Source organism: Gopherus flavomarginatus, chromosome 6 (genome assembly GCF_025201925.1).
Source record: "Gopherus flavomarginatus isolate rGopFla2 chromosome 6, rGopFla2.mat.asm, whole genome shotgun sequence".
In the NCBI taxonomy this organism is placed as follows: Eukaryota; Metazoa; Chordata; order Testudines; family Testudinidae; genus Gopherus; species Gopherus flavomarginatus.
The window spans coordinates 56,834,602-56,847,346 of record NC_066622.1 but is presented as its reverse complement, the minus strand read 5'-3'; positions in this window follow the sequence as shown (position 1 = coordinate 56,847,346).

Sequence of the window (12,745 nt, the reverse complement as noted above, 5' to 3'; positions counted from 1 at the left end):
AAAGACTATTGGTGAGCAGGTGGTGACCTCACAGAGAGATCCTGACATCAGTCAGGGGCCAGGGGCTAGGGAAACCTCAGAGACCCCTGTGGCTTTGCTTCAGAAAGTCTCCTTCTCCAGGTCTCTGTCTGAGGACTGAGAGAGTATTCGGGTTCACGGACGTGAGCGCCAGGAGAAACCTCTTTCCAGTTTTCTCCTTCCCTTGTAGTGATTTTACTAGAAAACAGCCGTCCCTGTTTAGAAGGTAAGAGCCTCCTGGAGGCGTGAAACCTGTTCAGTCTGATCCATCTGGTGAGAGTTGAATTCTAGGCATGGAAAACATGAGCTTAAGGAGGCAGAATTTTATTCCGCACCTGGGATTTTGTCCCTTAGAATCATGGGGACATTAGGGTTTGTCCTTTGTGTTTCACCTTCTCCTCCATCCACCTGTACCTCCCTCCTTTCTCTTCATCTCTTCTTTTGTCCTTTCTCCTGTTCCCCTCCCAACACCAGGACGGGTGTGTGCGTGTGTGTTGCGGGGGAGTGCTGTGCAGCTCTCACTGTGGGAGTTCCACCCAAAAATGTGAGGCTGAAATAGTGCTCAGGCAGTCAGGGCTGGATTAACCTTTTGTTGGCCCTGGCACCAAACATATTTGTGGGCCCCAGTGTAGTCAGTGTGGGCTCCGAGTGTGGGCCTGGTGGGACAGTGCCATTCGTGCCTTGGTATACCCAGTACTGAACCTCAGAGACATTTTTCATTTTGATCACACACCTCTCCATGACTATATGCATTGCCATACACAGCTCCCTCAGCCCGCGGGTTTTCTTATTGAGCTGTACACCCATGTGGGTTTACCAGTGTCCACAGTGAGCAGAACTTTCATAGTGACCAAGGAAACTCCCCACAGATTTATCTCTTTCCTCATTCAGACCTTTTCTAGCCATGTCTCCAGTACCCCCACATGTCACCAGTCACTGCATGTGGTCCTAGTCTCAGCTCAAAGTCCTAAAGCCAGCAGACACCTGATCAGTTCTGACAGATCCCTCCCTCAGCCGCCATCCTGCCATGTGAGCAAGCCACCTGCAAACACCATTTCCCCAAAGTGAGGACTTAGGCCTTGGGAATCTGAAGACACCAGCGTCTCTCCCTCTGCTCCCATCTACATGCTAGTCTGCTACCTGGTCACCACCACCTCTCCTCATACTTGTTTCCTTTCTACTTTGGACATGCTCCCAACCAGCTGGAAGCTCCCTCTGCAAGCCTGACCTGCTCCCGCCTTCCCTGCTCCCCTGACATTCCTTTCCTACTGGTGACCTCTGTTCCTTGAGGTTAACTCCAGTGTCTTTAGGTGCTCTAGCTTAATGGCCCCAGGAGTCATAGAGCCACTTGTAGTTTCTCTAGCTACAGCCATGGGGCAACTGCCAGAGGCCAGCCTTAGACAGCTGCAGCTACTAGCCGCAGGAGCGGAGGCAATGCCAAAGCTGAGCATGCTTGAACCTTGCAAGGGCAGCACTAGGGACTCTAAATCCTCAGCAGTGGCCCTAGGCAGCTGCAGACTCTGGAGTTAGGCACTTTCCTCCTCTAGGTTCCTGCATGGTTACAGAACTGCAGTAAGGTGGAACAATTATCAGCTTCTGTGATTGGAAGATGTCTGGATCCATCTAATAAGACTGTCCTACATAAATGAGGAAAGTTGAGGTGCCTTTATTATTCTTTTGTTCCATTCTTTGTTTCTATGGGGAATTTGCCAGTGCAATATCACTGTCTTCCTTTTAAACAAACAAAACTAAAAAAAAAAAGTGTAATGGCTGTTGAAAATAGCAATTCCAGCCCTCCTTAGCACTGTGAAGACCCCAACGTTTGTTGCTCAATTTTCTCCTACTTTTTCTACAGTAAATGACAGTGGATCAGCATATTTGATTTGGGAGAAATGAAGTAACACCTGCCCAAATTGAGCTTGAGCACTCCTGATTTTGAGGTGTGGAAGGCAGGGGCTAGATTCCCTTTATGAATATTAGATACATCTGGATAGGAAAAGTCAATTTCTATTTTCATGGCTCAGAAGTGGAAATCTTCCTGTCCTGTATCTGAAGCTGTCCAGGTCCAGTAGAGCCTCCCCTTCCTTACTTACCATTTTACTTTCTGGTGGGATCCACATACCTCCCTTGCCCAGCTTCAGATAGAGAGGGGCCCTGTCCAGTTAGTCCACCCAGTTCCATCTTTGGGGGCTGCCAGGCGAGGTCACAGCAGCATCCCTAAGCCTGTCTGGGGAAGTCTTCTGAGGGTGCTACCTAGGCCAAAGCCTTCTACTCCTTGGTCACTCCTCTTCCCTAGTGGCACCCCCTTCTAGCAGCCAGCACCCTAGCCACAGCAAGCTGCAGCGCCTGGAGTCTCACAGCTTCCCCCCTCCCTTTCCTGTTGATAGCAGCCAAGGCAATGCTGGGAAATGTTCCTTCTCTGCTCCAAGGCAGGGAGCTGGTCAAGGAACTACAGCTCCCAGGGCCCTATGGGGTCTTAGCTCCCCGAATGAATCCAGGCTGCCCTGAGGCTCCCTTGCTGCAGAGGGGAGGAAGTTACTGTTACAGGTCCCTTCAGATCTTGGGCCTAGCACTATGGCACCATGTCAAGTCCAGTACTGCTCCCAACTCTATCCAGCTCTGCTGCTGGCAGGATCCCTTCCCATTCTTTTTGTTTCCTGTCTCCCCTCCAAGAAGAAGCTCGGCATTGTTCTTGTGTGCGGAATTGAACTCAGACTGTCTGGGTGAAAGCCAATAATCCTAACCACTAGACCACATGGGACTTCCGTAACATGTTTACATGTTCATAAACAATAACACAATTAAACGTAGCCATTCAAAGTAGCCATTTAGAAGAAGCCATTCAAAAAACTTCAAAAACAGACTTCAAAGAGAAATTGCAGAGTTACAACTGATCTGCAAACTTAACACCATTAATTTGTGCTTGAAGAGGGACTGGGGGTGACTGGCTCACTACAAAAGCAATTTTCCCTCTCTTGATATTGACACCTCCCTGTCAATTACTTGGAGAGAGCCACATCCACGCTAACTGAATTAGCCTTCAACACTGGTTCTCCCCTTGTATGGTAACTCCTTTTACATCATGTTCCAATATATATTTATGCCTCTATCTGCAATTTTCACTCCATGCATCTGAAGAAGAGGGCTTTTTACCCACGAATGCTTGTGTCCAAATAAATCTGTAAGTTCTTAAGGTGTCACCGGACTCCTGGTTGTTTTTGTGAAATAAAAGCAAAATGCACTCTAAGCTGATCTTAACCCTTTCAGTGCCCTTACAAACTTAGATGCTTCTCACCACAGGCCGGCTGGTGGCTTTTCAGCCAGGCTCTCCCCTTTCATCAGAGCTTCAGTTGCTTGGTGTGGGGGTGTCTGTAGATGTAGGTGGACGAGAGAGACAAAGCATGGCAAAGTCTCTGCTTTTATCATGTCCTTTCTTCCCTCTTGGCTTTTCTCCCCCTTCAGAGTCAGGTGAGCATCACTGCGTCTCTCCAAGCAAGTCTGAGAAATTCCCCTGGGGTGTCCTCTTGCAGGTAAGTGATTGCACTGTAGCTCCCTTGCTGAACAATGGCTGTTGATGGGTTGTTTGACACCCTGTCCGGGTGTTGGTTACTTTCCTTGCTGTTGTCACTGGGGAGCTAATATTTGGCTGACTCCCCCACCTTACAGCATAGTGATAACCACACTGCACAATTCTCATAACTTCATATGCATGAATGGTAAACATCTATGGGTAGTGAAAAGACTTTCAGCAGATCATATCCTTTCCCCTGATACCTTACAAGGCATGCTCTGTATATAAGATCACGATTATATGAAAAGGAGGAATATGGGGGTTACAGCAGACTCCCCCAAAGGTACAGAATGTCACACTGAGATTCTATTTTCATTTGTTATGTAATAGCATTAAAGAGATCCAGTGACTGACCAATGGCATTTTCAAGTGATAAAATAGCAAGCGCTGTTGGTCTCTCATTGGCCACCAGCGACTGAAGATATGGTTTAATGAGCCAGAGCTTCAAGGGGAGGGTGGCTCTGTCCACTGCCTTCCGTTGCGCTGCTGGGCACTAAGTCCCTGGCGGTCAATATGTGAAGCTGGGAGAAGAGAGTGGGGTGGCAAACGGTGGTAGAACTTTTGCCACCAGGGTCTAGCTGTCTAACTTCCTCTTCGTACTGCTGGGCCCCCGTTGCCTTCAGGTAACACAGGAACTAAGGCAGGAATAGGGTGAGGAAGCAAGTAAAGCGGAGCAACGAAGGCAAAAGTTAATCTTATCTTCATGGGCAGCTCGCAATGACATCCTTTTTCTGTGCCACAGCTGACAGCAACATCCCAGACAGAAAAGTAACAGGCCAAAAAGAAACCTAGCAGCTGCTGAAACAGTTCAGTTGGGAGCGTGCTAGACTAACAGGCTCTTCTATCCTCCTTCATGCACGGGCGGGATGTTTTCTGAGTGTGCAGCAGTTCCTTTAACTGCCTCGAGTCCCTCATTTCAGGCTATGAGGCAGGAAAAGACAGCATGGGCTTCTGCACCGAGTTGGCCCACCTGACCTTTCATTCTTCTCTTGCTCTTTGTCAGCAAGGAGAAGAAAAAGAAGCTCTCCCTCAAGCTGGAGTCACACGGGCGAGGTAAGGACGACTTCCTGAGTGCTGGATCCAGTCCTCTGCCCTGCCAGCTGACCTATCGAGGGGCTACCACCACATTCTCTAGATTTGTCCATCGGTCTGTGCCAGAGTGAGCAACAACCCAGTAGGTGGAGTTTCTGTAGTGTAGTGGTTATCACATTTGCCTAACACGCAAAAGGTCCCTGGCTCAGAAACATGCTGGTTTCCTTTTCCCAGATCCCCTTGTTGTTCAGAAATGGCACTCCTCCTATTGGCCTGTCCCTGGGATAACTCCAACCCCTGCATGACAGAGGATGCTGACAGCAGTGGAGAAAGCACCTTGGTGTCAGGCTGGAGAACCTAGAGTAGTTAGGCCAGTCACCATTTGGAGGCTTGTGGCTTGGCCACCTCTGCTGTTGGAGGTTGGCCTATAGAGGCTCTCACTTCCTGCTGGGCTCCTTTGCCTGACTGGCCAAAGGAGGAAGTGAGGCAGGAATGGGGCAATAGAGGAAAGTTGAGCTGAGGAAGGCAGGGAAGAAGCTTTGCGACTAAGTTTTGTGAGTAGAGCACCATCCTTCATTCTGCAAAGCCTGGGGAGGTGTGGTTGGCTGCTGGGAGGTAGAATCCTGTGCCTGCCTCTTGGCTTCCCAGGAGTGGCTACTTGCAGCCCAGGAGAAGAAGGGAGGTTCTGGGTGAAAGGAAAACAAGCAAAGCTGAGTCCAAGTGGAGAATGGCGGCTCCTTTATGGCCAACCTGGGGGCATGACTGATGGTTTTAGAGGCGGAGGCTGGGCTGGCTGTGAGCAACTGGATTCCACGAAGCCCCCACCTGCCCTTCTGAGGGCTGAACCCATGGAGGTGCGGTTGGCTGCTGGGAGACAGACCCCTGTGGCTGCCTGTTGGCATCCCAGGGATGGCTCCTTGCAGCCCAGGAGAAGCGGGGTTCTGGGGGGAAGGAAAAGCAGCAATGGTGAGGCTGAGTGGACTCCTTTCTGGCCGAGATGGTGGACTGTGGTGAGTCTGGGAGTTGTCTGTAAGCCAAAAGTGGACGTAGTGCAGTGAAAACTGCTGCTCCATTCTGGCCGACCTGGGGGCGCCATGGATGACTTGGGAGTGGGGGCAGGGCGCTGGCTGTGAGCAAATGGGATCCAGGAAGCCCCAGCCTGCCCCTCCAGGGACCGAGTCTTCTTCTCTCCTGCCATGGGGAGCCCGACCTTAAGCCTGCCCAGCATGTGCAGCAGCTCGAGCATTAAGCCTTCCTGTGTGCATAACTGAACTACGCCCTAGTGTAATAAGGTGTAAAGTTTAGATTGTGAATTTATCTTTAATTTCCATGGTAATTTACTTTGATCTTTTATTCCTACCACTTATAATCCTTAAAACTACATCTTTCTGTAGTTAATAAATCTGTTTTATGCTCTACTTAAACTGGTGTATTTTGCTTGAAGTTCTTGGGAAATCTCAGCTCCTTTACAAGGCTGGTTCATGTACTATTCACAGTGAGGGAGGGGTGGACCCTGTGTAATAAACTCACACTGATCAGGCTTCTGATTAAGGCAAGATGGTATGATCCAGGGGTGCAAGGCTGCAGAGCTGTAGGGGGGGGCGACTTTCTATCATTAGTGTTATGAGTGGCTGCAGAAGCATTCATGTAATTCAGTTGGCTGTGTCCCTACCTAAGGATGTCTGTGTAAGTGCAATATCTGCCAGAGATTCACAGCTTGTCTCAGCATCACATGTATGAGAGGGAGCCCAGGTGGTGGGACAAAGGGCTCAGGGGTCCCACTGTTCAGTTGCATCCCATAGATCCCATCACAGACTTTCAACAACCACAGCGAGTGCTCACTGAGACAGAGAGAGAGATGCCAAAATAGTGATCTCCAGTGCCAGCAGACATCAAACTATCAGAAATTCTGTGAACAGAGAAGACCCTGCTAGTGGAAAATGCCTTTGAAAAAGGCCCTTCTGTCCCGAGCTGTGGTCGTACAGTGCTCTGCATTGTGGCCTCAAGAGTCATGGATGCAAGTTGAGTTACGATGACCTTTTCCTTGTCTCCACATTTCTTAGGTGCCTCTTCCAACACTTGTCAGAAAAAATGACCGGTTTCTTTTGGAAGCATTTGCACTGCAAGGCAGAGGCAGTCTTCTCTGCTTCTTCACAAGATTGACCAAAAAGTGGGAGGAATGGACAGATTTGGCCACGCACCACTGGGTGCTGCATCTCTAACCTCTACTTTACCTGGCAAATGCCTCTGGGACATTTCTCCCAGCTGCTCCATTTTTCATCAGTGACAATCAAAAGGAAGATGACATGACATCTGTGTGTGGACATCCCCAGCGAATCACAAGGACGTGTGGTGCAGGCTTTTGTGTTGCAGCAATTGCAGTCAAAGCAACCACCATGCCAATGCCAGTCACAGCAGCCTTTTCATCAACTCCAGGCTTGTGATTTGATTCTTTCCAATGTTTCTCTCCAAAGAAGCCTTTTCCTTAGCAAGCAATGACTTGGATACCAAGGGAGGTCTCTTCTGTTTCCTAGAAAGACACAGGAAAATGTGAGCAGAGGAGACAAAACACGTAGAACAAGGTACTACTGGAAGTTGAGCCCAGGGTCTCCTGTTTACTAAACAGGTGCTTTAGCAACCCAAGCCATGGTGCCTGCCTTGAGAAAATTCTTGCAACTGTTCCCTTTGATGGTCCAGGACAACACCTGCAAATTCCAAACTAAAGATATTCGCCATTTCCCTCAAGACTTGCACGGAAGAACTGGCAGGCCAAGCCAGGATCTTCTGGTTACTAGGAAGACACTTCAGCCAGCTCTTCCCAAAGATCACTATCTAAAGACCTTTAAACAGCCTCTGTAGATGTTCACTGACAAAGAGATGCCAAAATAGAGTTCTCCACTGCCTGCAGCCATCACACTACCAGGAGTTCTGCGCACAGAGAGGCCCCTGCTGGTGGAAAAGGCTTTGGTAGAGACTCTTCTGACACCAGCCTGTGCTCATATACTGTTTAGCACTTTGTGTTGTGACTTCAGCATCCACAGATGCCAGTTGAGTTGGGGGACATTTGTCCTGTCTCCACATTTGTCTAATGGCTCCTTTCAACACTTGCCACCAAAAAGACTTGTTTCTTTTGCAAGCAATGTGCAGCTAGGCAAAGGCAGTCTTCTCCATTTCCTCAGAAGATCACCAAGCTGTGGGAGAGAAGACACATTCAGCCAAGCTGGATGCTGAATCTCCTCTTTGTTCAGCAGGTGTCTGTGAAGGACATAAATCTCCACCATGTAGAGGGCAAGAATAGGAGTTTATTACACACAGAACTGGCAGAGTGTCACCTTGCTTATTAGGCTCAGAGACACTGTTAATTGATTACAATAGAATATATAGATTTTCCATGGGTGGGGGAAAGAGACGGGGTAGGGAGTTCCAAACTCTGGGATAGGTTTTGCAGCAAGACATGATAAGCACAGTAGCCAAAGGTTAACAGGTTACATAATGTCTCCACACATGGTCTCAAGTTAGCAAGTTAACATTTCATGAATACTTTGAAAAAATGTTAGTAGTATAAAATATCTATGCTGAATTCTGATTTGAGGTCCATAGGAAAGGAGCAACTCCTTTGATTGTCCTCCAGGTACATTCCTAGGGTTTAAAGCAAAGAAACAGTGAAAGTATATGGCAATAAAGATTGTTTTCTGTGTGTCTTAAGGCAAGGCACTGGTCCCTGGGAAGGGAGGTGGAAGGATGCCATATCTTATATTGACATCTGCCAACTTTTCATAAACTCAAGGTTGGATCTCTGGGAAGAACGTCTCCCTACCGAAGAGACTTACACAATAGGAACAGGGATTCTTTGTTCAATCTGCAACTCTGAATAAAATACAATTCTTTAGTTCTTAGCTCCAACACCTGGCAATTTGCTGACCAAGCCTATCTTAGCAAGCAAGGCTTTCTGCTTAACCAGCTTTCTTTTAGCTGGTCACTATTTGCTAGGCTTCTGGTCCCTTGATTACACTCTGGACTTTGGGTCTGGAAAAGAGCTGGCATAATCCATAGACCAGGTTGTTATATAATATGCACATGAATTTTAACCCTTCACATACAGTAATGGCAAAGTTCTTGGTTCAGGTTTGTAGCAGTGATGGAATAAACTGCAGGTTCAAATCAAGTCTCTGGAGTCCATCCACAGCTGGGATGGGTCATTCAGTCCCTTGTACAGAGCTTCAGTTTGTAGCAAAGTCCCTTCAGAGGTATGAAGCAGGACTGAAGACAAGATGGAGACGAGTCATCAGCCTTTTACAGTCTCTTGCCATGTGGTCTTTGTTTTCTTTGTCCCAAGGACACTCTATCCAGCACGTGGCATAGAAAAACCTCTGAGTTTTGTCCATAGGCAGGTCCTTGCATACATTGCTGAGCCACAAGGCATATCTACCTTCTCTCAATGGGTTGATTGTAGAACTGATGGTCCTTAATGGGCCATCAAGCAGGCTAGGCAGAACTGACACCAACTTGTCTGGCTGGGGTGTTCCTCGGAAGCATAGCACAAGTTTGAATACAGACAGCATAGAGCCAATATTCATGAAGTCAAGTACAAAAATGATACACATCTAGAGATAGCATAATTATAATCAGCCAATCAGAACCTCTCCATAGAAACCTTTCACAACAACCTTTCTATCATATTGGCTGCAAATATAGAAGAGTGGTCACAATGGTGATCTATAAAGTTACAGATTATGTCAATAACATCACAGGAGGTGACACGGCATCAGTGAGACTGATATTGGAATACTATCTCCAGTTTTGGTGTCCTCACTTGAAAAAGATACTGTGAAATTGGAGCTGGGGCAGCAAAAAGGCACCAAAATGTTCTGAGGGTCGGAGAAAAATGCCTTCTAGTGAGCTATTGAAAGAGCTCCATCTGTTTAGCTTATCAAAAGAAGATTGAAAGGTGACTTCACTGAAGTGTTGAAGTGCCTTAATGGAGAGAAATGATTGGGTATTAAAGGGCTCTTGAATGGAGTAGAGAAAGACATAACAAGACCCAATAATTGGAAGGTGAAAAGAGACAAATTCATATTACAACTAAGCCCCAAATAGTCAACAGCGAGGATGATTCACCACAGGAACAAGCTACCAAAGAAAATGGTGGAATCTCCATCCCCTGAAGTCATTCAATGAAAACTAGATGCCTTTCCCCCAGAAGTAGCTATTGTGTCATGCAGGAGGCCTGTGATATGCAGGGGGTCAGATTAGATGCTGTAATGTTCTCTTCTGGCCGGAAAGTAGACTAATTTTACAGATATTAGTTTTCGGAAAAACTGAGTGTAGCATTGGGAGCAGCATCTGAAGTTTTACTGTCTAGCCAGCTTACTGCCTAGAACGAACGCTCCTTGAGTGGGGTGACCACAGGGAGTAGCTCAAACCTCCAAAGGGCCTGGCCAGGGAAATTGATGCTAGCCTTGGTACATGGACGCACACCGCCGAATTAATGTGCTTAGTATGTGCCTGTGTCCTCGACTTTATACAATTTCCAGAGCGTTGCACTGTGGGTAACTGTCCCATAGTTCCCGCAGTCTCCCCTGCCCATTGGAATTCTGGGTTGAGTTCTCAATGCCTGATGGGGCAAAAATAGTGTCATGAGTGAGTCTGGGTAAATGTCATCACTCAATCCTCCCTCCATGAAAACAACAGCAGACAATCATTTTGCGCCCTTTTCCCTGGATTGCCCGGGCAGACGCCATAGCACAGCAACCATGGAGCCCGTTCAGCCTTTTTTCACTGTCACCGTATGTCTTCTTTATAGTGCTGACAGACGTGGTACTGCAGTGCTACACAGCAGCATCCCCTTGCTTTTTGCAAGTTAGCAAAGATGGTTACCAGCCCTACTGTACCGTCTGCTGCTTTGCAAGTTGACAATGACAGTTAGCAGTTATACTGCACCATCTGCTGCTGTCATGGGTGCTCCTGGCTGGCCTCGATGGGGTCGGTCACGGGCCTATGTACAAAAATAGGAATGACTCCCCAGGTCATTCTCTTCTTTAAGTTTTGTCTAATGGAGAGTCAGTTCTGCCTAGATTATCAGGCAAGCCTACTAAAGAACCAGAGGGGCAAACAGGTGCTCCGGGTCAGAGCCCTAGAGATCCCAGAGAAATGATGCACTACATGCCATTCTAGTGGGTGCCCCTGCAACAACCCTACCCATTCCTTCCCTCCTCCCCTACCCCTCCTGGGCTACCATGGCAGTTATCCCCCCATTTGTGTGATGAAGTAATAAAGAATGCAGGAATTTGAAACAACACTGACTTTATTGCTTCTGCAAGCAGGGATCAAAGGGGGGAGGGGAGCGCAGCCTCCAGCTGCTATGAATGAACCTGGGAGTCATTCCCATCTTTGTCCAGGCACCCCCGGCCGACCTCACCGAGGCCAGTCAGGAGCACTCACGGGACGACGATGATGGATACCTGTCCTACTGTACCGTCTGCCGTCCGCAAGGGAAGGGAAGGGGATGCTGCTGTGTAGTGCTCCAGCACCACATCTGCCAGCAGCATCCAGTAGACATACAGTGACACTGAAAAAGGGTGAGAGAGGATTTTTTCCCTTTGCTTTCATGGGGGCAGGAGGCGGGGGAACGACATATACTCTGAACAATCCGCGACAATGTTTTTGACTCTTCAGGCTTTGGGAACTCAGCCACGAATTCAAATGGTTTTTGGAGAGTGCGGGAAGTGTGGGATAGCTACAATCCTCAGTCGCCCCTCCCTCCATGAGCGTCCATTTCATTCTTTGACTTTCTGGTACGCTTGTCTCAGTTCCTTAAGTTTCAGCACTGCGTTGAGTCCCTATTGTGGCCTCTGTCCATCATAGCCTTGGAGATTTTTTCAAATGTTTTGGTATTTCGTCTTTTGGAACGGAGTTCTGATAAAACAGATTCATCTCCCCATACAGAGATCAGCTTCAGTATCTCCCGAACAGTCCATGCTGGAGCTCTTTTTTGATTCTGGGACTGCATAGTCACCTGTGCTGATCAGCGCTCCACGCTGGGCAAACAGGAAATGAAATTCAAAAGTTCACGGGGCTTTCCTTGTCTACCTGGCCAGTGCATCCGAGTTCAGATTGCTGTCCAGAGCAGTCACAATGGTGCACTGTGGGATAGCGCCCAGAGACCAATACCGTCAAATTGCAGCCACACTAACCCTGATCTGACATGGCAATACTGATTACAGCACTACTCGTCATCAAGGAGGAGTACAGATACCGGTATTAAGAGCCCTTTATATCAATATAAAGGGCTTCTTTGTGTGGACGGATGCAGGGTTAATGTGACATAAACTCGTAGTGTTGACCAGGCCAGAGAGAGCAGCAGGTTTCCCCTTTTGTTTCCTGCTTTCGTTTCCTTGACTAGTTTCTCCTCTGCACCAACTTGCTGTATTTGTTTGTGAGTCTGACTAGCTCAGTGGGTAAAGTATCAGACTTTTAATCTGAGGGTTCATGTTCCTGGTCAGGTAATAAACTACTCATTATATCTTATAAATCTGTCTTTCTGGAGTCTTCTTTGATGTTTTTTCTCTTCAGGATTTTGCCTTTTCTAAGAAGGGTCTTTGTGTGGGATGGATTGAAGGGGCAACTTCCTGACAGCCCCTCTGTCCTTGCAGGCTGGAGGAATAAAGGCCTCTGGGCATATAGCATGTTCCTCCCCTGCACGCACACACACAAAATATCCCTATGGAATTAGAATCACCTGCTGCCTTCCCCTGTTCTGCTGGATCCCCAAATGAGGATACTCTTCAGCCTAAATCCATGTCCCCTCTTTGCCCAGTGCCCCTCAGTCCCAACCCTCAGTCCCTCCTATGCTCACTGCTCCTCACTCCCAACCAGAGCCTGCTCCTCTTCACCCTTCTCCTCTGTCCCAACCCACAACCCCCTCCTATTCCCAGTGCCCCTCAATCTCAACCCACAGCTCCTTCCTTTCCCCCAGCAGCAGGTGCTTCAGACCCCCTCAGGAAGATTTTATTGCAAGGTTTCGTGTATGAGTCTTCATGTGGATTTTACAGTAGGTTGGGAATATGTTGGGTTGCTTGCCAAAATGATCACTTTTGGCTGGTGTTGGATTCCCAGTCTCCTTGT